Genomic DNA, 23,763 nt, shown 5'->3' on the forward strand with positions numbered 1-23,763 from the left:
AACCAACCCAGGACTGAACCAGTGACACCTGTGGCGCTCCCAGAACCTCCTGGCTCTGTCACCTCTGCTGGGTGGAAAACCAACCCAGGACTGAACCAGTGACACCTGTGGCGCTCCCAGAACCTCCTGGCTCTGTCACCTCTGCTGGGTGGAAAACCAACCCAGGGCTGAAGCAGCAGATGGGTGCCTGATTCCTTATTATCAGAGCGCTGCCCACTGGCAAGTCTCTCTCCGGACCTCAGCTTCCCCTTCCATTAAACGAGGGGCTTGGGGGATACCAAGGAGGGGTAACTGCTTAGTGAGGATGGGAGGTTTCTTCTGGGGAGATGAATACATTTTGAAACTAGATGGCGTGGGTGGTTGCACAGCACTGTGAATGTACAAATGCCACCACATTATTTGCGTTGAAAGAGTTAATTGCATGCGATGTGAAAATCACCTCATTTAAAGTGTTTAAAAGAGGGGTCTGGGAGAGTGCAGTGTATGTGACAATCACGTGGGACACCCACAGTCTCTGAACGTCAGTTTCCTTGCGTAAACTGGCAAAGAGACCGTGTGAACTGTATTCCCTGGGGCCAAGAGATTCCAAGAAAGAAAACCTGGGATTCCTGGGACTGGGATGAGGGCCGGGGTCCGGAAGGGGAGGGTGTGGGTGGGGACAGCTGGGGGGCAGCCCAGATAAGGCTTTCAATACTGGGTAGCAGCGTCTACACAGGCGAAGATCCCTGCATCTCACTTCCCGCAGGGCTGACCAGTGGCCAGAGGTGGGACTGGCCAGGCTCGGCCCAACCAAGTCTGGGAGCAAAGGACACTGAGTGAGGGATCCCCGGGGCCACCCTCACTGGCCTGCGGCTCTCCTGACACCACGAGAGAGGTCCAGGAGCTGACCTTGGGTCCTAATGGGGGACACCTTCCTGGCTGCAGGCTGGCAGGGTGGTGTGGTGGTCAGTGTACTGGGCTCTGCGTGTCTGCCTCTACCTGCTGTGTGACGGTGGGCAAGATACCTAACCTCTCTGTGCCTCTAGTTCTTCAATGGCGAACAGGGACACTAGCAGCTCCCACATCCGGGCACAGTGGCCTGAAGGTTAAAGGCAAGGGTGGCACGAGACCTACCGCAAGAACTCTGAGCAGGGAGAGCAGGGAGCTGCCCAGAGTTCAATCACCATCTCCCCTCTGGCCGCCGAGGAAACCAAGGCTCATGGTGACCTGGCCCAGGTCTGTTGGACTCACGGTCCTTCTCATCCCCAAGATCAGAGGGCTGCCACCAGGGAAGCAGCTGTCCCCTAGACACAGCCCAGGAAGCACACAGGGAAGGATGCCATGGGGACTTCGGTATGTTTTTGCAAAAAAAAAAAAAAAAAATTTATTGCTATTTGAACCCTGCTTTTATGCTTCCATTACCCAGAAAATGAGCTACGGGAGACACCAGGAGAGGCAGGAGATCATCCTCCTTGCACAAAACCCACTCCCCCTCAGATACTGTCCTCAGCGAGGGTGGCTGGAGGCCAACCAGGGGGTCCACCCGCAGAGTGGCAGAGGAGGTAGGTTGACCCTGTGGACGCTGAGCTCTGTGGCGAAGGTCCTGGCCTTCTGGTAGAAGAAGAGCGACTTCTCGCAGTCCAGGAGGAAGTTGTGGGAGATGGTGGCTGGCCGCGTGTAGATCTTCAGCTGTGCCTTGTTGCCCAGGTCCACGGCGGCTGCCAGTGCCAGCTGGTAGTACCCGGCTGCATCAAACGGGTCCTGAAGGGGACAGGTCATGGTCAGCAAAAGGGGGACTCGGAGCCTGTCTTCCCAGAGGCCGTTCCTGTCTCCAGGTCATTCCACATGTCCATCCGATGCTGGCTCACCCCATGAGCCCCGAAGCCTGTGACACTGCTGTGGTCTCAGCTGCAGGAGATGGGGATGACCCTGACACCCCCGGAAGCCTTCCTGACTGCCCCTACACCCCACTCACCCCAAGCCTCCTGCCCCAGTGCCACTCTCTCTGCAGGCAGTGGCTGCTTTCCCCATGGGCTGAGGTCAGGGCAGATCTTGCCTGCTCTGAGAGTTCCATGCAGGACCCGTGGCTCCAAGCCACAGCAGGGGCATGGTGTTGAGTGACCCAGGCTCCCCTCTGGCCCCTGTCCATGCTGACCATTTCCAGGCCCTCCACGGGCCAGGCCAGGTACAAAACCATCTCACAGGTGTCCTCTCTGGCAATGTTCCCTGAAATATTGACGGAGTGTGACTCCCCAGACATCCACTCCCATTTTCAATGCGTCTTTGGCTCAAACTCACCATCCCTGGGTTGGGATGCCATCTCCCAGACCTCCTCCTTGACCCTCCCATCCCCCACCCGGCTTCTCCCCAGGCACCTCCTCCACATGGGGTCACCCAAGGGACCTCTCTAAGACCCATGCCTGGCCTGTCCCTCTTTACCATCTCAAGATGGCTCCCAGGGCCAATGACAAAGTCCAACATGCAGCAGTCCATTCCCTCACTGCCCCGCCCCACACACGGAGCAGGGGCGTGAGAAGGCCCCGAGTCACTGCCACTGCTCATCCAATGCCCCCTGGCCCAACCGAACACTGGACTCTGTGCTGGGTGCATGGTTGAGCCTAACGTCCTTGCTTCCAGTCTGAGGGTCCTGGGAGTGAACACTGACCACGCAGGGTGGCCCGGGCTGTGGTAGAGGGAAGCCCAGGAGGCCCCAGACTCAGCCGGGGGTGGAAGGCAAAGGCTTCCTGAAGGGGTGGGGGTTTCCCAACTAAACAGGAAGGAGCCAGCCAATACATATGTCTCTGCGTGTGCCTGTGCATGTGAATGTGCGTGTTTGTGTTCCTGTGCGTGCATGTCCCTGTGTGTGTGCCTGTGTGCATGCCTGTGTGTGCATGTCTGCGTGCGCATGTCTGTGCGTGTGCGCCTGTGTGTGCGTGTGCCTGTGCCTGTGTGCATTTGCGTGTGCATTTCCATGTGCCTGTAGTGTGTGCAGCAGCTAGTGAGTGACAGCGTGAGCCAGTAAACACCTAATCCACACTATTCCAGGGCTCACTCTCATGTGTAGACTAAAGGGGACCCCATTTTAGAGGCAATTGGCAAAGATGCCCATTTACCCCTGCTTCTCTGCCAGCCTTCCAGGTCCCATCCAGCCTGGCTTTTTCTCCCACTCCTCTGGGCCCTGGGTCCAGAGCCTCCTATACAAGGAGCAGGGTGTAGCCTTGGAAAGACAGCCGCCCTTGGGGAATTCCAAGGGGGCCTCCCTGTGGGAAGCTGGCCTGCACTGACAGCATAGTCACGATGAGGCCCAGAGGGCTGTGCATGGGAAGGAGGGCTGTGCATGGGAAGGAAGGCTGTGCATGGGAAGGAGGGCTGTGCATGGGAAGGAGGGCTGTGCATGGGAAGGAGGGCTGTGCATGGGAAGGAAGGCTGTGCATGGGAAGGAGGGTTGTGCATGGGAAGGAGGGCTGTGCATGGGAAGGAAGGCTGTGCATGGGAAGGAGGGCTGTGCATGGGAAGGAGGTGAAGGAGGCCTCTGTCCCTCGACCCCAACCATGGACTTTGGCCTCTCAGGTATTACTTGGCGCTTTCCTTTCTCCTGGACAGGCGGAGTGGGCGGCAGGCTTGACCAAGACAGATAAAGGCCTCTTCTGGGAGGTCCGTCCCCCTGGGTCTCAGTCGAGCCCCTTAGCGGTGAGCAGCGTCCCCCTGGGCCTGATACTTGGCACCTCCCTATCTGGCTGGGACTTGGGAGGCCACAGAAACCACGTCTGACCACCAGGTGTCGCCAGTACTGGGTGGGGGCCTCCCGGGCAGCCCCAGGCCTGCGGTGGAGTATACGGGGCAGGGTCTTAGGGCTGCCCCAGCTCCTCATGTTGTTCTAAGGCCCCCAAGATCTCGGCCCCTGGACTGGAGTGCCCTGGCACCTCAGCCCGTAAGGAGCACTGACACGAGGCTGGTGTGATGCTAAGGAGGGGCGGTGCCCGCTGGGCAGATGGGTGGAGACACCACAGATCTCAGTCCGCCAATCCCAGCTCTCCACCCCTGCAGGGCTGGGGGCAGAGGGAGCACAGCACCTCCCCTCGAGACACACCCGACCTAACAAGGCCTCAGCCTGGCTGGCTGGGGCCCCGCCCCACTGCACCTGCCCTGAGCTGGGGTTTCCCTGTCTGTGAACCCAATGGTAAGACACTGGTACCACCCCACCCTTCCTGGGTGATGTGAAGATTCAAGGTGTCTCGGGACTCCAGGAAGGAGTTGCTCAGTGCAGGCTGGCACCCTGGGCAGGCTTCCTAGAGGAGGCGCCAGGATTTCGGTTGGATCTTGCAACGTGGATTCAATGTGAGGATGATGCCGTCCTCTGAAATGTCACTCTCCCGACCCTGTTTTCTTTGTTAAATTCACCTTGACACTTGACTGTCAAGACTCAGCTTTGGTGTCACCTCCTCCAGGAGGGCCCCCTGACTACAATCCCCCTTCTTTACCCAGAGGCCACCATTACCCACTCATGTGTCAGCCTCCCTGGCTGAGACTGAGTTCTTGAGGGTGGGGCCTGGCCATCTGGGGAGCTGGGTTTTACCTGCTAACCTTGCCGGCTCCTCCAGCTGGGTGTAGAGCTCCAGGGAGGCCACTGGGCCATTCCTAAGAAAGGCTGGAACCCAGGCCTCTGGGGTCCGGGTGGAGATCCCACTCCAAGGGGGCTGGGAACACCCCAAGCCCTGCCCCTCCCACCCACCTTCAGGTCGTAGAAGATGATGTCACGGAGCACCAGGTACACCTTCACGTAGTAGAGGGTCTCCTCGTTAACTCCAGCGGCGAGTTACAGAGCTAAATGGCCTTGAGGTAGAAGTGCTCCGCCAGCTTGCCATGGCCCAGCCGGTGGTGCAGGGCGGCCAGCCGGTGGTGCAGGGCGGCCAGCCGGTGGTAGGCCACGCGCTCGTTTAGCCGGTCCCCTGGGTGCAGGCCAAAGGGGCAGGTGTGAGCATGTGGCTCCCTGGGACAGGGAGGGCACATGCCCCTCAGGAGCAGGTATACAGATCCCAGGCAGCACACCTGGCTTGTCTCCAGGCACCTGTGGTCACCTGGGCAGCTCTGGCCGTTCCCTTCCAGGTTCCCAGACTCACTTTCCCATCTGCAAAGCAGAACTAGTAAGGCCTGCCCCTGTCTACTGAGAGGCTTTGGCAAAGTCGGACTTGGATGGCCCAGCTCTGTGTCTACACATAGCCACCTGCCTTTGCTCACTGGTTTTAACCAGGGGAGCCCAAAAGCCATGCAGTCCAGGTGCTCCCGGGCTCCCCGGCTCCAGGCAACCCACAGACGTGACATCCGACTCCTCCTGGGTGTGTCGTGATCAGAGCCCCCTACCTTGGGGAGTCAGCTGCACACCTACTGTGTACTGGGCCACGGGGCACAAGGCGCTGGGGCATGTGGCCTGCCTAGGGTTCCCTGTCTCTGGAGGGGGACAGACGACCCTGGCACAGCACCAGGGGATGCCCGGCCTTAAGGGGCAGACTGCTGGAAGGGGAACTGGGATTTTATCAGCCAGAGAGTCGTGTGGTTGATGAGGGTGGGAAGGGCACAAGAGAAAGGGAATGTGCCACTCAGCCTGGCACATACAGGGACCAACGAGATGCCTGGCATGTCTGGAAGGCAGAGGGCACACTGGGCGGCCCCTGTGGTCAGCAGCGGGAACAGGCAGAGGAAGCAGAGCTCAGTCAGGCAGGGAACTCTGCACTGCGTGAGAGACCTCGGGCTGTGCCCCACAGACGGACGGGGAAGCCAGTTGGGCAGATCTGCCTGCCTGGACAGGAGACCAGGAAAATCCAGCAGCTGTTTCAGCTCCTGCCCTGCAGACCTGGAGGCTGGGCTCTGGCAAAGTGTGGGTCCTGGCAGGGCGGGGGCTCAGGGGACTTGCCCAGAGTGATCCTGAGTGCTAGGGCCATGTAGGCAAACTCCAAGTCTTCCTGGGGCTCCTCCAGTGTGGCCAGCAGTGACACCAGCTTGTTGCACAGCTGTAGCTGCAGCTCCACCTTGCGGTTGTCCGTAGTCACTGCCGGGGCAGGGCCCGGTCCTACCACACAGGCAGGTGGGGTCAGTTTTTTCGCAGCACCCACCTTGCCCAGCGCCCTCCTCAGAGCTCAAACACGTGCTTGGAGCTTCCCACACCCCAGCTATCCCTGCACCTCGACACAGCTCTGTGCTCGGGGATAACACACAGTTCAGACATCCAAGTTGGGGGCTGAAGAGTCACCTGAGGCCCATCCAGCTACACCCGATAGCCTCAGACCAGCCTCTCCCACCTGGGCACCGGAGGTCTGACTGGGGGGAGCCAGCACTCCTCTCTGCTCTAAAAACACCACATTGATCTGTGCCCAGGGCTGAGCCACACCGTGAGCTCAGAGGAAGGGAGAAGCCGTCCCACTTCGGGGTGCATGCAGACCTGGGCCTCCCACTGATATGCTGTGTGGCCTTTGACATGTCCCTGTGCCTCTCTGAGCCTCAGTTTCCTCATCTGGAAGATGGGGACAGGACTTCCCACTCATGGTTGCTTGAGGTCATCAGGTACAAGGGTAGAGCCATTGTCACGTCCAGGCCCCGAGCGTTTGTCCCAGGCAGGGTCATGGTCAATATCATTCCCGGTGAGACCACTTGGAAACTCATCATGTGCATGGGTGGCCCTGCCTCCATTTGGGAGGCCTCTACCCTGCCACACCTGTGTCTCGGCCCTCCAGGTGCCCCACTGAGGCCCACCCACATCAGCCCACAGGCCAGCTCACCCAGTAGAAGGACATGCCTTCCTCCCGCTCCCAGGCCCCATTGAAGAAGATGTCTCCAGCTGCCTCAAACAGCTCCAGCCCCAGGTTGAGGTTGCCTGTGTACAGGTCCACATTCTGTGCCACCTGAAAGGAGACAGAAGTTCCCTCAAGACCCACACCTAGCGAGGTGGCTACGCGCACCTTTGCCAGGCTCCTTCCCCTCACACACTACAGGTACACTTGAGCATTTTTCAGACCCTGTGCATGAGGGCTGCCCCCACCACTGGCATGAGGACAATGAACTGATGCTCCTGAGTGCCAGGAGGTGACTGAGCAGCTGCAGCCCAGGAGCCCGACACCTGTGAATCCTACCACCAGGGCTAGCCCTAGCCCACTCCCCCTGCACTCAAACCAGTCTCCGTGGCCCCCAGATTGCTGGGAGCCCAGCCCCTGGCTCCTTTCTGCGTTGTCACATGCCTGCCACATCAGCAGTGTTTCAGTGTTTGTGGGTGGGCCTGGTCCCCTCTTGGCCATGAGCTCTTGATCCCTCTCCTCAGCTCAAGGAGGTGTGCAGCAGGTGCTCAATAATGAAAGCTTCACCAGGCTCGTGGACTTCACAATTTGTTCCAGATCACACTGTGTTTGGGAAAGCCTCTGAAAACAGCCACTGTGATAGATTCCTTTGGTAAGGAGATGTGCCACGTGTCGCTTGGAGCAAGTTCTTCTGTGTGTTAACTGAGTGGTCACATTATTTGAGCATGTACTGTATACCAGCAAGTGCTGTGCACTGTGAGGGGCCGTGCCTCTGCCCTCAGGGAGAAGATGCTGGCCACCGGGGGAGGATGTGAGGGAACCAGTTGGAGGGAGGGAAAAGGCACACAACAGGTGCTCAGCAGTGGCTTAGGAATGAGTGGATGGATGGATGAATGGATGAGGAGATGTAGACACATGGATGGATGGATGGGTGTGTGGATAGATTAATGCTGGGATGGATGGACGGACGGGTGGATGGATGGACGGACGGGTGGGTGGGTGGATGGATGGGTGGGTGGAATGATGTGTGTATGTCTGGATGTATGTATGCGTGGGTAGATAATGTATGGATGGGTGGAGGGTAGATGATGTATGTACACGGGGATGGATAGATGGTGGATAGACGAATGTATGGATAAACAAATGGACAGATAGATGAATGGAGGGATGCATTAATAGGTAGATTGGTGGGTGGGTGGATGGATGAATGATTGATGGATGGACGAACGGTGAATGGATGGATGGGTGAGAGGATGGATGAATGGAAGGATCAATAGGTAGATGGATGATGGAAGGATGGATGATGGATGGATGAACAGGTGAATGGATGGATGATGGACAGATGAATGGAACAAGTGAATGGATGAAGGATGGATGAATGGATGGATGGATGGATGGATGGATGGATGGATGGACAGATGAATGGAAGGATGGATGGATGGATAGATGGATGAATCATGGATGGATGGAAGGATGAACAGGTGGATGGATGGTTGATAGAAGGATGAATGGATGGATGGATGGATGAACGGGTGAATGGATGGATGATAAAAGGACGGATGGATGAATGGACAGAAGGATGGATGATGGCTAGAAGGATGAACAGGTAAATGGATGGATGATGGAAGGATGAACGGACAAACAGATGGATGAATGGTGGCTGAATGAATGGATGATAAAGGGATGGATGGATGAACAGGTGAATGGATGGATGGATGGAAGGATGAACAGGCGAGTGGATGGATGGAAGAATGAACAGATAAATAGGTGATGGAAGGATGAATGGATGGGTGGATGGACAGAGAGTGAATAGCACAGGGTTCCTCCTGCATCCCTTGCCACTCACCTGGATGTACAGGTCCACCAGCTCGCTCTGCCGCAGGATGTAATAGATCTTCCCTGCTTGCAGCCAGGCATGTGCCTCCTTCTCTTTCCTCTGGAGGTCAATGAAAATCCCCAGACTTCGTTTGGTGTAGTCCAGAGAGGATTTGTAGGCCCTGGAATCAGACACAGGTGTCAGAACAAGGGCTCTCATCCTCCTGGAACCAGTCTGCCTCCTCCCGTGGGTCTGGTGACAGATGAATCTGGCATGTGGGGACTGGGAACGGCCCTCTTGTGTGTGCAGTGTTCTGCCTTTCCCAGGCTGCTGGGAGGGCCAGGGTGAACACACACGGCATGGAAAAGATGAAGGACATCCTTCTGAGGGAATCGAGCATCATGCCGCCCTGTGGCAGGAGGAGTGTGCTAGTCCATCTCCCCTGCCTCCCAGACATGGCCGGTGTCTTCTCCAGACGCACCAGGAGCCGTTAGTGTTCAGAGGCCATCTAGGCTGATGGTTCTCAAGGTGTGCAGGCATCACAGTCACCCGGAGGCCTGTCCTTATAGCTTGCTGGCCCTGCCCCCAGAGCTTCCGGCTCCACCGGCCTGGGGCAGGCCCTAGAACTCCCACTTGCCACAAACTCCTAGGTGACATGGATGCTGCTCTACTGGTCCAGGGACTACACTTTGAGAAGCATGGCTCTAGCACACTGGCCCATTTTCCTTCTGTGAACCTGAGGTCAAGACCGGACTCAGTCTCCCAGGTCCCTATGGAATCTGGCGGCTCCTCTGCTCTCTCAGTAAGTCCAACACTCAAGGGGCTGTGACTGCAGCAATGTCACTGGGCCCTATGGGTGGGGTGGCCAGGGCCATGGTTACCCCACCAGGTCAGGATGCTTGGAGGAAGCTGACTAGGCCAAATATGGGATGTGAGACCTTGAAACCCTGCCCCAGAGAAGCAGGTGACACAACTGGCTCTGTCTTCTGTGGGAGAGAAGCCACAGGTGGCTACTGTGGTCACATTTAAGGGGACAGATGAAGGCCAGGAGTGAAGATTCGGGGCAGGCACAGGTAAGATGACAAAAGCCACCATAGTAGGAAGAACAGCCCAGAGTGCACGTACTGCCTCTGCTGGGGTTGAGATGACCTTTGACCCAACAAGGGAGGCTCAAGCTGGGACTCACGGGCCAGCAGCAGCCCTGGGATGACCCCAGGCCGGCCAGCTCAAAGCATCTGATGCCAAAGCACCAAATGATCAAAAGGAGAGGGGCTGCTGGGCCCTGGGCCAGCTTCCCTGTGCCCCTCTCCCTGCCCGTCCCCACCTCCACCACTGCAAAGCCAGCCCTTACCGCTCCGTGCCCAGGGACAGGTAGACCTGACTGAAGGTCTCCAGGAGCTGCCCCTCCAGCACCTTGTCGGCCACCTTGCAGGCCAGGGAGAGCTGGAGATCGTGGTAGATGATGTACTGGGTCTCGCTGGGCATGACGGTGGCTGTAGAAGTAGCACAGCCACTGGACGGCCCGCAGTTGGCCTGGGCAGAAGACAAAATGGAAGACGTTAGTCTCCCAGCATCGAAGTGAGGCTGGCTGTGCTCGGAGGCCCCTGCTTGCCTCCTTCACACCTCTGTGAGCCTGGGCTCCATAGGCGGGCCGCCTGAGCGCAGACAGGCTATGCACCTGCGCCAGGGCAGACGCTGAGCACACTGTGACATGGGCACATCTTGGTGCAGATGCTCATGGTACAGGCCGGCCTTCTTTACAACTCCCAGGGCCGAGGTTGTGGATGGACACAGAGTGAACAGCAGGGGCTCGGCCCCTGCACCAGGCCATCTATTTCTGCTTCACAAAGACCCTCTGACCAGGACCAGGGCTGCCTTCAGCCTGAGCTGATGAGGCCAGGGGCACAAGTGGCCCCTGTCGCATATAGAACCCTGAGAGAGCAAAGCCAAGCGTCATGTCTGCCACACACGGCATCATGTTGGGGGAATGGGATTCAAAGCCGGCCCCTGGCATTCCCACACATGCTTCTCTCATGCAACCAGGCTCCCAAGCCACAGGCTCACTGGCCTCTCCCAAAGCCTGATTTTCTAGTGTCAGAAACATTCCGGAGATTAACATAGGAAACCAGGTACGCTGAATGGACATCTGTCACACACGCCACCCAACAACAGCCGAATACACAGTCCTCTCGAGCACCCATGGGACATTGCCCATGACAGACCATGTGCCAGGCCACAAAATGAGCCTCAGTGAATGGAGAAGGACTCAGACCAAAGCAGAGGTGTTCTTCAGCTGTACTGGCACAAAACTGGAAATCGACAGTGAAGAAAGTGTGGGAAATTCAAAAATATGTGAAAACTACACACTCCTAAACAACCAGTGAGTCAAAGAGACCATCAGGGAAACCGAAAACTAATTTGAGAAGAATGCAAACAAATGCACAGCCCCGGCCAGTGCGGTGGCTCACGCCTCTCATCCCAGCACTGTGGGAGGCCGAGGCACGAGGATCGCTTGAGTCCAGGAGTTTGAGATCAGCCTAGGAAACATGGTGAAATCCCGTCTCTATATTAGAAAAAAAATACAAAAATTAGCCGGGTGGGGTGGTGCACATCTGTAATTCTAGCTACTCGGGAGGCTGAGGTATGAGAATGGCTCAAACTTGAGTAGAAGTTGCAGTGAGCTAAGATGGCACCACTGCACCCCAGCCTGGGCAATAGAGCAAAACTCTGTCTTTAAAAATAAAAAATAGCACAACGTATCAAAAATTCCAAGATGCAGCTAAGGCAGTGCTGAAAGGGAAATTTATAACTGTAAATGTCTACATTCAAAGAAAGAAGAAAAATCTCAAATCAAAAACCTAACCTTCCACCTTGAGAAACTAGAAAAAGAACTAAACCCAAAGTGAATAAAAGGAAGAAAATAATAAACGTGAGAGTGGAAATGGGAAGTAAAAATACAGAGAATGGAAAAACAAAAGAGATAATCAACAGAACCGAAGGTGGGTTTTTTGAAAATAACACAATTGACAAATCTTTCACTAGACTGACCAAGAAAAGAAAGACGGGACACAAATGACTAAAATCAGAGACTGAGCACCATGGCTCACGCCTGTCATCCCAGCACTTTGTGAGGCTGAGGTGGAAGGATCGTTGGGGCCAGCATTCAAGACCAGCCTGGGGGAACATGATGAGACCCCATCTCTAATAAAAATGAAGAAATAAAAAATTAAAAACCCAAGTTTCTAAAATCAGAAATGAAAGAGGAAACATTATTGCCGACCTGACAGGAATAAAAGGATTCCATGAAAACACTACGAACAATTGTACACCAACAAACCAGACCATCTAGACACAACAGCCAAACTCCTAGAAGGACACAAACTACCGAAAGTGACTCAAAAATGACCCCAAGGAAGCATGTGGGGTATCAGCCCCGCCCTCGGTCTTCTCGATCGTTCAGCGCAGGGTGGGGAGACAGGGAAGCATGATCCCCGTTTCCTGGCCTGCATTTCCAAGTCTGAATCCCCCAGCACCCCAGGGAGGGCCTCGTAGGAGGAGGTGCCACAGGCTATTGTGCCAAGAGCCACTGGAGGCTGCAGTAGGGGCTGGGGTGCTGGGTTCCTGGAGGGTCTCCTTCCAGTCAGAGAATGTCCCTGGGGAAGAAGCCTGGGTCTGAACCCCCCAACCCTCCTTGGGCAGATGTGTGGCACCGGGGCCCCTTCACATGGTCCTTTCCAAAATCTTATCCCTCCTAGGGCCAGGAGTGGGTGCCAGGCCTGTGCTGGAAATGGGCAGGTTTGGTCACAGCCCCTGGGGCTCTGGTCCAGGTCACAGGAGGCACCTCTGAGTGGTCTCACTATGCCATGACAAAGCGCTGCAAGACAGAGGGGACCCACAACAGTATCCCTTGCCTCAGCCATTTCCCTGGACTCAACTGCCTCATCTATCCTCTGTGGCCTAGATTTCAGACAGCCCTGCCCACCTACTGTCCGTTTACTGCTCAGTCTGCAGTGACTGTTCGATAGCACTCTATGGCTCCCCAGTGCTCTTGGGGAAAAGGCCAAGCCACAGCCTGAGGCCCCAGGCTCTGCTTAGCTCTCCAGAAGAGCTTCTCACCATCCAGCACCCAACCCACCTACTCCCAACTCTGCACCTCCCTGCATAAGCCCTGCTCACTCACCCCCACTCACACCCCACTCATCCCCGCTCCCACTCCCGCTCACTCACCCCCATCACACCCCACTCATCCCCGCTCACTCACCCCCACTCTCTCACCCCTACTCTCTCAGCCCTAGGCCTTCACACAGGCTACACCACCAGCCTCTCCTCCACCACTAGCCCCTCATCCACCAACTATTACTTGACTAAATCCTCTCAACCCTCTGGTTCTAGACTAAAGAGGCTTCCCTAACCCAGGGCCAAGTGCTGCCCCGCCATCACGCCACTCACCCTTTTGTGGCTTCTGTGGCCTGAAGCTCACATTCCCACGCTCAGTCCCTGCCACCCGAGGACCCCACAAGCCCCATTTGTGGGTGGGGCCCGGCACACTCTGCACAACGAGCTGCTTTTGCATGAACTGCTCTGCGGCTTTGGGCAATCACCCGTCCCCGTGTCCTCTGTGAAGTGGGATGACAGGTGCGCAGGCTGCCAACATACCAAGCAGATAACACGGGCACAAGAACTGGCATTCAGGGCCTGGCTCATGGAGGGGCCCAAAGTCCCAGCTCAGCAGAGCCTGCCTTGATCCCAGGGTTATGTCTAGGAATTCCCAGCATGCAGGACTTTCAGTGCTCAAGGCAGGATGGTCCCTGGGCAAACCAGGAAGAGCTGGCTGCCTCAATAGGCCACAGAGGGCCTGGCCGTGCATGGGAACTGCCTGTCTCCAGGGCGCTTGCCAACATCTGCTGCTGGCCATGGCTCAGCACTTTCGATGGCGGAAAACCCACCACTTGTTTCCGAATCACAAACCCCAGGTGTGCCCTGACCCAAGTGGCCCCAGAAGGCGCACAGGAGGAACTGGGGCACTCACTCTCCACGTGGCCCATCTCCACGGCGACCAGAAGGGCCCACTCATAGTAGCCCTTGCCCTGCTGGGCCGGGCCCTGGCGGGTGCAGAGGTGGCCCAGCTACAGGAGCACGTGGGTGAAGTCCCGGCCACATTCCCTGACAGGGCAGCCTTGAGAACAGCCGCACGGCCCCCAGGAAGTAGTGCTGGGCCAGCCTGCTGGCACTCGCGTGCAGGCACAGGGTCCCAAAGTTGGCCAGCACCACTGCCTGGTTCCTCCGCTGCCCCAGGTCCCAAGGCGCCCGTAAGGCGCAGTAGTAGCCCTCGGCTGCCTGCCTCATCTGGCCTGTCCTCTTCAGAGCCATGGCCAGCATGTTGGCAATCACACCCTGCTGGTCCTCGCTGGCCACCACTGCATCCTGGACAGACTACAGGATGTTCAGGGTCACCAGGCTCTGTCCATGAAGCACGTGAAGCCAGGGCCACCAGGCGGTCCACGATGGCACGGACTCCGGCCATGAGGAGGCCAGCTTTCTTGGCCGCCCCTCGGGCCTGTGCCCGGCGCCCAGTCAGCTCCTCCTCGTCGCTAAAGCTGCAGAACATGCCGCTCAGCCATGGTAGCGCCACGTCGTACAGGCCACGGAAGCTGGCCTTGGACCCGGGGGCATTCAGGAACAGCAGCAGTGAGCTCAGGGCCTCTGGGTCCTCCCAGTCGTCCTCAGCTTCCAAGAAGAAGGAGGGCTCCTCGGGGTCCTGCAAGCTCACGTTGCGGGATGCCGCACAGAGACCCCAGGACGCTGGCTCCAGGGGGCAGCCTGGGCAGGTCTTGCATTGTTTCAGAACATTCTTCACCTTCGGCAGGGTCTCCTGTGGCTCCAGGCCCAGGCAAGGTGGAGGTATTTCTGCAAGTCACAAAAACACCTAGACAGATGTGAGTCCTTGGTCCACTGGGGGCAGAGTCCCCACATCCCCGACCCTGGCGCAGCTTGCCACGAGCCCTTGAGAATTATGTGCAATGCAAACTCGGGGCCTGGAGCACGTAGGAACTCCGGCACTATGGGGACAGAGAGAACACGCAGGCCCGTGGCCCGACTCTCCTACAATATCAGCCTCCTGTCCTGCTTTGTCACCCACCTGACAGCAAGGTTTTAGGAGACTATGTCAGCTCAGTGACCCCTCAGAGATGCCTTTCCCTTTAGAAAGAATCAAAGCCTTCTAACTGGACCCATGTATACGCAGCACTACAACTACAAACGGAACTTTTGTCAGCATATTGGGCCCCCCGGTGGGGTACAGGAATCCATGAAATCCTCAACAGCCAATCAGAGCTATTGATCAGCTCAAAAGCTGCTATGCAAAATTGGTAAAGCCACCGATGGCACAAGACAGGGGTGTTGTCCCCATGTACCCAGCTCCGTGCAGGGAAACGGACCATCCCTGCAGGAAGGATGGGAAAGCTGCCAGGCCCCTGTGGCCACCTTCACCTTGGATGGTCTGAAAACCTGAAGCCCTCAGTTCCTAAAGGGTTAACAAAGGCCAGACTGCTCAAGCAGCCCACTGGTGTTTGCTGGCTTTGGTGGATTCCTAGCCAAAGCCCCCTCCCAGAGGTGAGCAAACAAGCGCATTTCCTGTTGGAAAACCTGGGATGAAAGGAGGCATTACTGGGAAGGGATAAACCTAGATTTAAACAGACTCTCTGTTTCAAGCTCACATGTAAAAAGTATTTTCTATACAAACTGCCTCCTAATTCATCTGTAAAGCCTTGGAATTAAAAAAATAAATAAATATGATTTAGAGGCAAATGTCTGACTTGACTACACTAGATGAGCTAAGAAATGTCCCCCACCCGGCAGAGGCACACAGCCCCTCCCAGCCACTACCCTGGCCTCCGGGGCAGCTGGAGAGCCACGTGCCTTGGCTCCAGTGACTTTGGCAGAGGGTGGAACCACCCCCTCCCTGAGGCAAACCTACAACAGCCTTCCCTTCCCCTCTGGCTCCCCTCAGGAAGGAGCAGACCCTTCAGGGACCTCAGTTGAGGCCCCTGCAACCTAAGGCTCTGAATTCTGCTACCCACTGAGGGCAGTGTGGCCTCCCATCTCTGAGGCAGAGCACAGGGTGAACTGCAGCTTCTCCAGGTCATGAAGAAGGAACCCACAGCTACATGTGGGCCCCAGCAGTGGAAAGGATGCCCCACCTCGGTCGGGCACCAGGTGGGGGCCAGCATGTTCATTGGAAGAAGTGTGGGACCCCACGGCCTCCAGTGCCAGAGTAGACGGGAGGTTCGGGCCCACCTCAGGCGATGTCCCTCAAGTCCCCGACCCACACCACAGAGGGGTGACAGCCGCATCCAATGCCCACCATACTCAGCTCTGTCCCCTCCCCTGGTGTTACTCCAAGGCCCAGCTCATAACCAGAGGAAGCCTGAGCCACGGGCAAAACCCACCTTGTTCCTGCGGCTACTCGGTCTCAGCTTCCTCTACTGAATCTGGCAAGGGAGAAAAGAGAAGAAATGAACACCCCCAGCCAGCACCTCTGGTCCCATGTCAGGTTGATCTGGGTGTGGGTGTTGCAGGGTGAGAGCATTGCAGGGTGCAAGGGTTAAAAGTCACATCATCCTCTTCCCTCCTGGATCATGGGAACAACATCACTGGGGGGTGTACACCTTCTGTGATACTGGGAGTAACATCGTCTTCTGTGCCTTGGAATATTAAGGACAATATCATGGGGGGGCCCGTACATCTTCTGCAATATTGGAATAATATTCTCCTCTCTCCCCCTGCATACTAGGAAAGATATCACAGAGTGGGTGTTCACCTCCTGCGATATGGGGATTAATACCATCTTCTCCCCTTCCAGATATCAGGAAGAGTATCACACGGGGGTGTACGGTGTCTGCGATTCTGGGAGTAATATCAACCTCTCAGCCTTGGAATACTAAGAAGAATATCACAGGGTGGATGTACACCCCCTGCCATATTGGGAGTAACATCAGCCTCTCCTCTCCATGGATATTATGAACAATATCCCAGGCTGGGTGTATGCCTCCTACTCTATGGGGAATCATATCATCCTCTCCCTTCCAGAATATTAATAACAATATCACAGGGTGGGTGAACATAGCCTGTGATACTGGAATTATTATCATCCCCTCTCCCTCCAGATACTAGGAACCATATCACAGAAGAGCTGTACCCTCCCTGTGATATTGGGAGTAATATCATACGCTTCTTCTGTGAATATTAGGAGCAATATCACCGGGTGGCTGTCCATTCATTGCTATGTTGGGAGTCATGTCATATTCTACCCCCCTGGATATTAGGATCAGTTTAGCAGGGTGCGTGTACACCTACTGTGATATTAAAACTAAAATCATGCTCTCTGTCCCTGGATATTAGGAACAACATCACAGGTAGGTATACACCCCCTGCAGTATTAGAAGCAATAATATGATTAATTAGTAAGCATCAATGATCGATTTTAATAATTATCAGGCTGGTCTCGAACTCTTGACTTCAGGTGATCTGCCTGCCTCAGTCTCCCAAAGTGCTGGAATTACAGGCGTGAGGCACCGCCCCCAGCCAACACTCCTTGACATTCCTTTTTGGACCTCAAATTTAGCATACCGAAAACACACTTTTGATTCCCCCTGCTATAACCCACTCCTCCCGGAGTCTTCCCGATGCCAATAACAGCATCTCTAGTCTTCCAGTTACTCAGGCCAAAATCCTTGACATCATCCTTAAAACTTCTTTTTCTCTCTCTTGTCATCCAACCCATTTAAACTCTCCTTTCAAAATATATGCCAGACCTAACCACTTCTCACCTTTCTCATCATTTCCAACCAGGTCCAGCCCTCATCACAGCGCTCTGGGTTACTGCAAAAGCCTCCCAATCGCCAGGCACAGTGGCTCACGCCTGAAATCCCAGCACTTTGGTAGGCCAAGGCAGGTGGATCATCAGAGATCAGGAGCTCAAGACCAGCCTGACCAACATGGTGAAACCCCTCTACTAAAAATACAAAAAATTAGCCAAGCATGGTGGTGGGTGCCTGTAATCCCAGCTATTCGGGAGGCTGAAGCAGGAGAATCACTTGAACTCAGAAGACAGAGGTTACAGTGAGCCGAGATCGTGCCATTGCACTCCAGCCTGGGTGACAAGAGTGAAACTCCATCTCAGAAGGTCAAAAAAAAAAAAAAAAAAAAGCCTCCCAACCCACCTGTCTCCTTCCGCCTTTCACCCTGCCCTGCATTCTACCTTCCACTCTCAAACATTTCAGAAAAAAAAAAAATTATATCCACAGAGAAAGTACAAATGGGGTGAAATGTTTGGGGAATCTGAGGGAAGAGTATATGGGAATTCTCTGTACTATTTTTGCAACTTTTCCATAAGTCTGGATTATTTCGAATTCAAGAGTTAAACAAAGAAAAAAATAAAAAACACACTATCTCCCTTTGTGAATCCATCCTGTCTTTCCCCTGGCAACTTAAGGACGCTCTCAACTAACACATCTATTTTTTCATGAACACTAAAAGAACTCTTGTCTAGTTTTCACTTTCTGTGCTTGGCAGTAGAAGAGTGTGTGTGTGTGTGTGTGTGTGTGTGTGTGTGTACTTCATATATATGTGTGCATATATATGTGTGTGGTGTTTATGTATATATAGAGAGGGAGAAATATATATATGAATATATATATGAATATATAGTATATTTACAATGGTAATGTGTATATATATAAATATATGTGTGTAGATATATATAATACATACCCCATAGCCTGTCCTTAACCAGTTCTAAACTTAGTCAGAAAAACACATACCTAAGCAGAGAATTTCAAAATAATATGATGAATATTTTGATAGAGGGATGTGTTGCTATGGAACACGCTGCTAAGACACAAAACCTCCTAGATGGGACAATGAATGAATGAAGTTTTGCACCTATAGTCGCCCCCTCTGATATCCCCTCAAACCTTTATAGTTATATGCATTTGCTTCCCCCAGGGCCCCCGTTTCATAAGGGTTAGTCCTAGAGTCTAGCAAGTTCCTACTACAGCTGGCACACATATGCCATTCAAGAAACAGTGGCGGAGTGAACGACGAGTTAAGAGCCATTTGTCAGCCAGTGCTCAGTAATACAACATGCACTGGTGTGCAAATTATACTTTTGTTGAAAGCAACAGCAGGATCACAAATTATCTTTCCAGAGAAAGCAACCCTCAAAAGCTTCTTTACCCTACTAAAGCACATTATAAGAAGCGCCCCTTATATAAAAGAAAACCTCCTCATTCGTTATCAATGGCATGTAAACCTAATAAGCCTCCGCCTCTGATGACATCTCTTCCATCCCCAGGGCTAGATAAAGGAGGTTCCGGAAACCCTGGTAGTTGTGAAGGTGGCTCCCAGCTCTGACAGTCTTGAACCCTGCGGGCACGGAGGTCACACAGCAGAAGAACAACCGAGGGAAGCATCATCAGGCTTCGAATATGTTTGAATCAGAGATGGCAAATAGGCTGCAGCCAACTGAAAACACCAGAGATTCATGGTGGCCACCTGAGGGGTTATGCTCTTAAAAAACAAAAATAAAAATTAAAAATTAAAAAATTAAGAAAGGAAGCGGTCAAGAATCCATCAGGTCTGACTGAGACGTGTATCAGTGACTAACACCCCGTATGGCAAAAATACTCCGGTGCGCTTTGGGTACTCACAGCTTCAGCAGTATTCAAAGGCGTGTGCTTCCCTAAGACTAAGCCACGGGAATACCCCCAGCAACACTGCCAGGAGAAACGTCTCACATGGATTTGGCTAGAAATACAGTTGTCTTTAACAAATTAACACTGAATAGATCCTGACTTATTAGAGCCTGTGAGAATGACATTCTCAATGATAACAGTTATCACTACAATCTCCAAACATCTGCGATCCTGCAGGGAGGAGCTGTGACAGTGCAGGCCAAGTGTCCAGAATGCTTCCCAGACTGCCTGTTAAAGAATAAAAGAAATGAAACCCCCCGTAAGAATGTCTTCACTCACATTTAGCCAGTTGTTCCTTTGTGTGCATCTCTGTGCTAAAATGGCCATTCTTCCCCACAGCCTGAAGTCATATGCTAAAATAAATGAGACTCACATGAAGCCAGAAACATGCAGATGCGAGGAAACCAACACAAACGAAATCGGCTGGAGAGTGTGGCCAGGAGGATGGTACTTCCTAGGAAGCAATTACTTCATCTCTGCCCATGAAGCAGGCAGCTGTCATTGTCCCCCAGGCCCACGCCAGCCACTCGAAGTAGGTTCTAACCAAACTACCTCCAACAAGCAATGTAAATACACCACACAACTGGCTTCTGAAAGGACACCTTGCAACCAACAAGAAACTGTTAGCACAACTTTGACAAACTGTGCAACTAAAAACCTTGGAAAGGGAAAAACACTGCCACATTTTGACTCAAATACTGTTACGTGGTAGCACTGCAATAATTCACTGAAATGAAAGAATGAATGAGGAATATGTTTATATAGGAATCAGAGGAAGCATGACTAATCATTTAAAGAAATAGGTCAAGAAACTGCTACGTTCAAATGCTACCGTGAGACACTGTCAGGGCCTTAGGCAAATTCACTTCTCTTGGTCCTGTTTCTAGGTTCATCAAAAACCAGCTTTGGACTAGGGAATCTGTTGCTTCCCAAAGCCTTCCTTCTGTGATTCCAGCCCAGATTTTAGGACTGCTCTCCCACTTGGTATATGAAAGCACTTTCTATGTAGAACAGCAAGAGTACATTTCTGTGTTGAATGCGGTTTGGGACCTACTCTATGAGGAAGAATATCATCATGTAACTTTAAGCATGACGACAAGGCGCACTCTAGATAAGGATAACACATAAGATGTGGCCATACACTTGTGCATGCCTGGCAGGGAGATGGAGAAGGCTCATTTAATGAAGCCGGGGTGCCCGTTGCACCTGAACATCCTCAGTCCATGTCAAGTTCACAACGTCCTTCTGACATCAAACCACAGGTATCACATACTTTTCCATACTTTCCACCCAAGATTAAAGTATGCAGAGCACCGTGATAAAGACACCTCCATTCCCAGCATGTTGGCTCTCATTCCGTAGAATTACATACTTTCGGTGCAAAATGGTGACCAGGTTGCAGCGGCAAGCAAGACTGGGCTCAGTGGGGACAGCAGGCCCTGCAGGAGCCACCACTCCTGTCGACACAGTCTGATGCAGCTGCAGAGAAGCTGTGGCTGAGGCCATTCACTTTGTGAGAGAACCGCACAGGAGGGAAAAGGTAGGGAAGGTCGGGAAGACGGCAATGTCATGCTTCTGAGCCCAAGCCAAGCCATCGCATCCCCTGTGACTTGCACTTATATGGCTAGATGGCCTGAAGTAACTGAAGAATCACAAAAGAAGTGCAAATGCCCTGTCCCACCTTAACTGATGACATTCCACCACAAAATAAGTGAAAATGACTGGTCCTTTCCTTAAGTGATTATATTATCTTGTGAAATTCCTTTTCCTGGCTCATCCTGGCTCAAAAAGCTCCCACACTGAGCACCTTGTGACCCCCACTCCTGCCCACCAAAGAACAACCCCCCTTTGACTGTAATTTTCCTTTACCTACCCAAAACCTATAAAACCGCCCCACCCTTATCTCCCTTCGCTGACTCTCTTTTTCGGACTCAGCCCGCCTGCACCCAGGTGATTAAAAAGCTTTATTGCTCACACAAAGCCTGTTTGGTGGTCTCTTCACACGGACGCGCATGACAGGTAGGTGCAGAGCCAGGGAAGGACCTGTGATGAGAACAGAAAGGAATGCGTCTCCCTGTACACACACTCGGATTTTATGACAATGTGCGCAGGGGGCTGAACTGGATGCCTGAGAACATTCCTCCAAGTTCTTTTGCTGATTTTCTAAATATTGGTGTAAAATCTGAACTCTGACAAAATTTTTTTAAATCGCTTCAATCAACATCTTTGTCTAGTGCTCAGCATCATACCTACGTGATCATCTAGAAAAGCAACTTCTCTTCTAAGGCTCACATCCTCCTATTAATTCTCAGGGATTTTACAAGGGAATGCACCTCTCATTCGCATCAAGAACTGTGGGGAAAAGAAAGAGAGATCAGCCTGTTACTGTGTCTATATAGAAAGAAGTAGACATAAGAGACTCCATTTTGTTCTGTATTTGAGATACTGTTAATCTGTGACCCTACCCCCAACCTTGTCCTTGCAAGAGACATGTGCTGCGGTGACTCAAGGTTGAATGGATTTTGGGCTGTGCAGGATGTGTCTTTGTTAAACAAGTGCCTGAAGGCAGCTTGCTGGTTAAAAGTCATCACCATTCTCTTAATTTCAACTACCCAGGGACACCTACACAGCCAAACGTCGCAGGGACCTCTGCCTAGGAAAGCTAGGTATTGTCCAAGGTTTCTCCCCATGTGATAGACTGAAACAATAATGCTACAAGGTTTATGGAGATGTTTGCATATGCATCTCAAGGCACAGCATTTTCCTTTCAACTTATTCATGTCACAGAGATTTTTGTTCATATGTCTTACTGCCGATTTCCTCCCTACAATGATCCTATTGTCCTGCCACTCCCTTATCTTTAAGATGGTAAAGATAATTATCAATAAATACTAAGGGAACTCAGAGACCGGTGCCGGTGTGGGTCCTCTGTAAGCTGAGCGCCCGGTCCCCTGGGCCCCCGCTTTTCTTTCTCTATACTTTGTCTCTGTGTCTTATTTCTTTTCTCAAGTCTCTCGTTCCACCTAACGAGAAACACCCACAGGTGTGGAGGGGCAGGCCACCCCTTCATCTGGTGCCCAACGTGGAAGCTTTTCTCTAAGGTGAAGGTACGCTGGAGCGTGGTCATTGAGGACAAGTCAAAGAGAGACTCCCGAGTACGTCTACAGTCAGCCTTGCGGTAAGCTTGTGCCCTCAGAAGAACCTAGGGTAACAATGGGGCAAACTAAAAGTAAACATGCCTCTTATCGCAGCTTTATTAAAATTCTCTTAAAGAGAGGGAGAGTTAAAGTCTCTACCAAAAATCTAATTACGCTATTTCAAACAATAGAGTAGTTTTGTCCATGGTTTCTGGAACGGGGAACTTTAGATCTAAAAGATTGGGAAAAAATTGGCAAAGAATTAAAACAAGCAAGTAGGGAAGGTAAAAACATTCCGCTCACAGTATGGAATGACTGGATCATTATTAAAGTAGCTTTAGAACCATTTCAAACAGAAGAAGATAGCGTTCCAATTTCTGATGTCCCTAAAAGCTGTGCAGTAGATTGTGAAAAAGAGGCAGGGATAGAATCCCGGAAAGAAAAAGAAAGTTCACACTGTAAATGTGTATCAGAGCCGGTAATGGCTCGGTCAACGCAAAATGTTGACAATAATCAACTACAGGAGGTAGTATATCCTGAAATGTTAAAATGAGAAGAAAAAGATCCAGAATTAGCAGAGCCATCAGAGTCTAAACCACGATGGCCAACTCCTCTTCCAGCAGCTCAGATGCCTGTAACTTTACAACCTCAAATGCAGGTTAAACAAGTACAAAATCCAAAAGAAGATCAAATAGAAAAAGATAGAGTCTCTGTCATGGCAATGCCAATCCAAATGCAGTGTCCACAATATCAGCCGGTAGAAGATAAGACCCAGCCGCCAGTAGCCTATCAATACTGGCCGCCAGCCAAACTGCAGTATCGGCTGCCCCCAGAAAATCCGTATGGACAGCCAGGAACATTTCCAGTGCCACAGGGCAGGGCGCCATATCCTCAGCCGCCCACCATGAGACTTAATCCTACAGCACCGCCTAGTACACAGGGTAGTGCGTTACATAAAATTATTGATGAGCCAAAAAAACAAGGAGATATTGAGGCGTGGCAATTCCCGGTAATATTAGAAGCAAGACCACCTGGAGAAGGGGCCCAAGAGGGAGAGCTTCCCGTAGCTGGAGCCAGATATAAGTCTTTTTCTATAAAAATGCTAAAAGAAATAAAAGAGGGAGTAAAACAGTATGGACCCAACTCTCCTTACATGAGAACATTATTAGATTCCATTGCTCATGGATATAGACTCATTCCTTATGATTGGGAGATTCTGGCAAAATCCTCACTCTCACCCTCTCAATTTTTACAATTTAAGACTTGGTGGATTGATGGGGCACAAGTACAGG

General features: G+C 52.7%; 1 pseudogene; it reads right to left on the bottom strand.

The window, feature by feature from the left end:
* Positions 1–1,023: 1,023 nt before the first annotated feature.
* Positions 1,024–23,358, bottom strand: LOC140710132 (SH3 domain and tetratricopeptide repeat-containing protein 1-like; annotated as a pseudogene).
* Positions 23,359–23,763: the final 405 nt, after the last annotated feature.

This window comes from Chlorocebus sabaeus, chromosome 24 (genome assembly GCF_047675955.1).
Source record: "Chlorocebus sabaeus isolate Y175 chromosome 24, mChlSab1.0.hap1, whole genome shotgun sequence".
Lineage (NCBI taxonomy): Eukaryota > Metazoa > Chordata > Mammalia > Primates > Cercopithecidae > Chlorocebus > Chlorocebus sabaeus.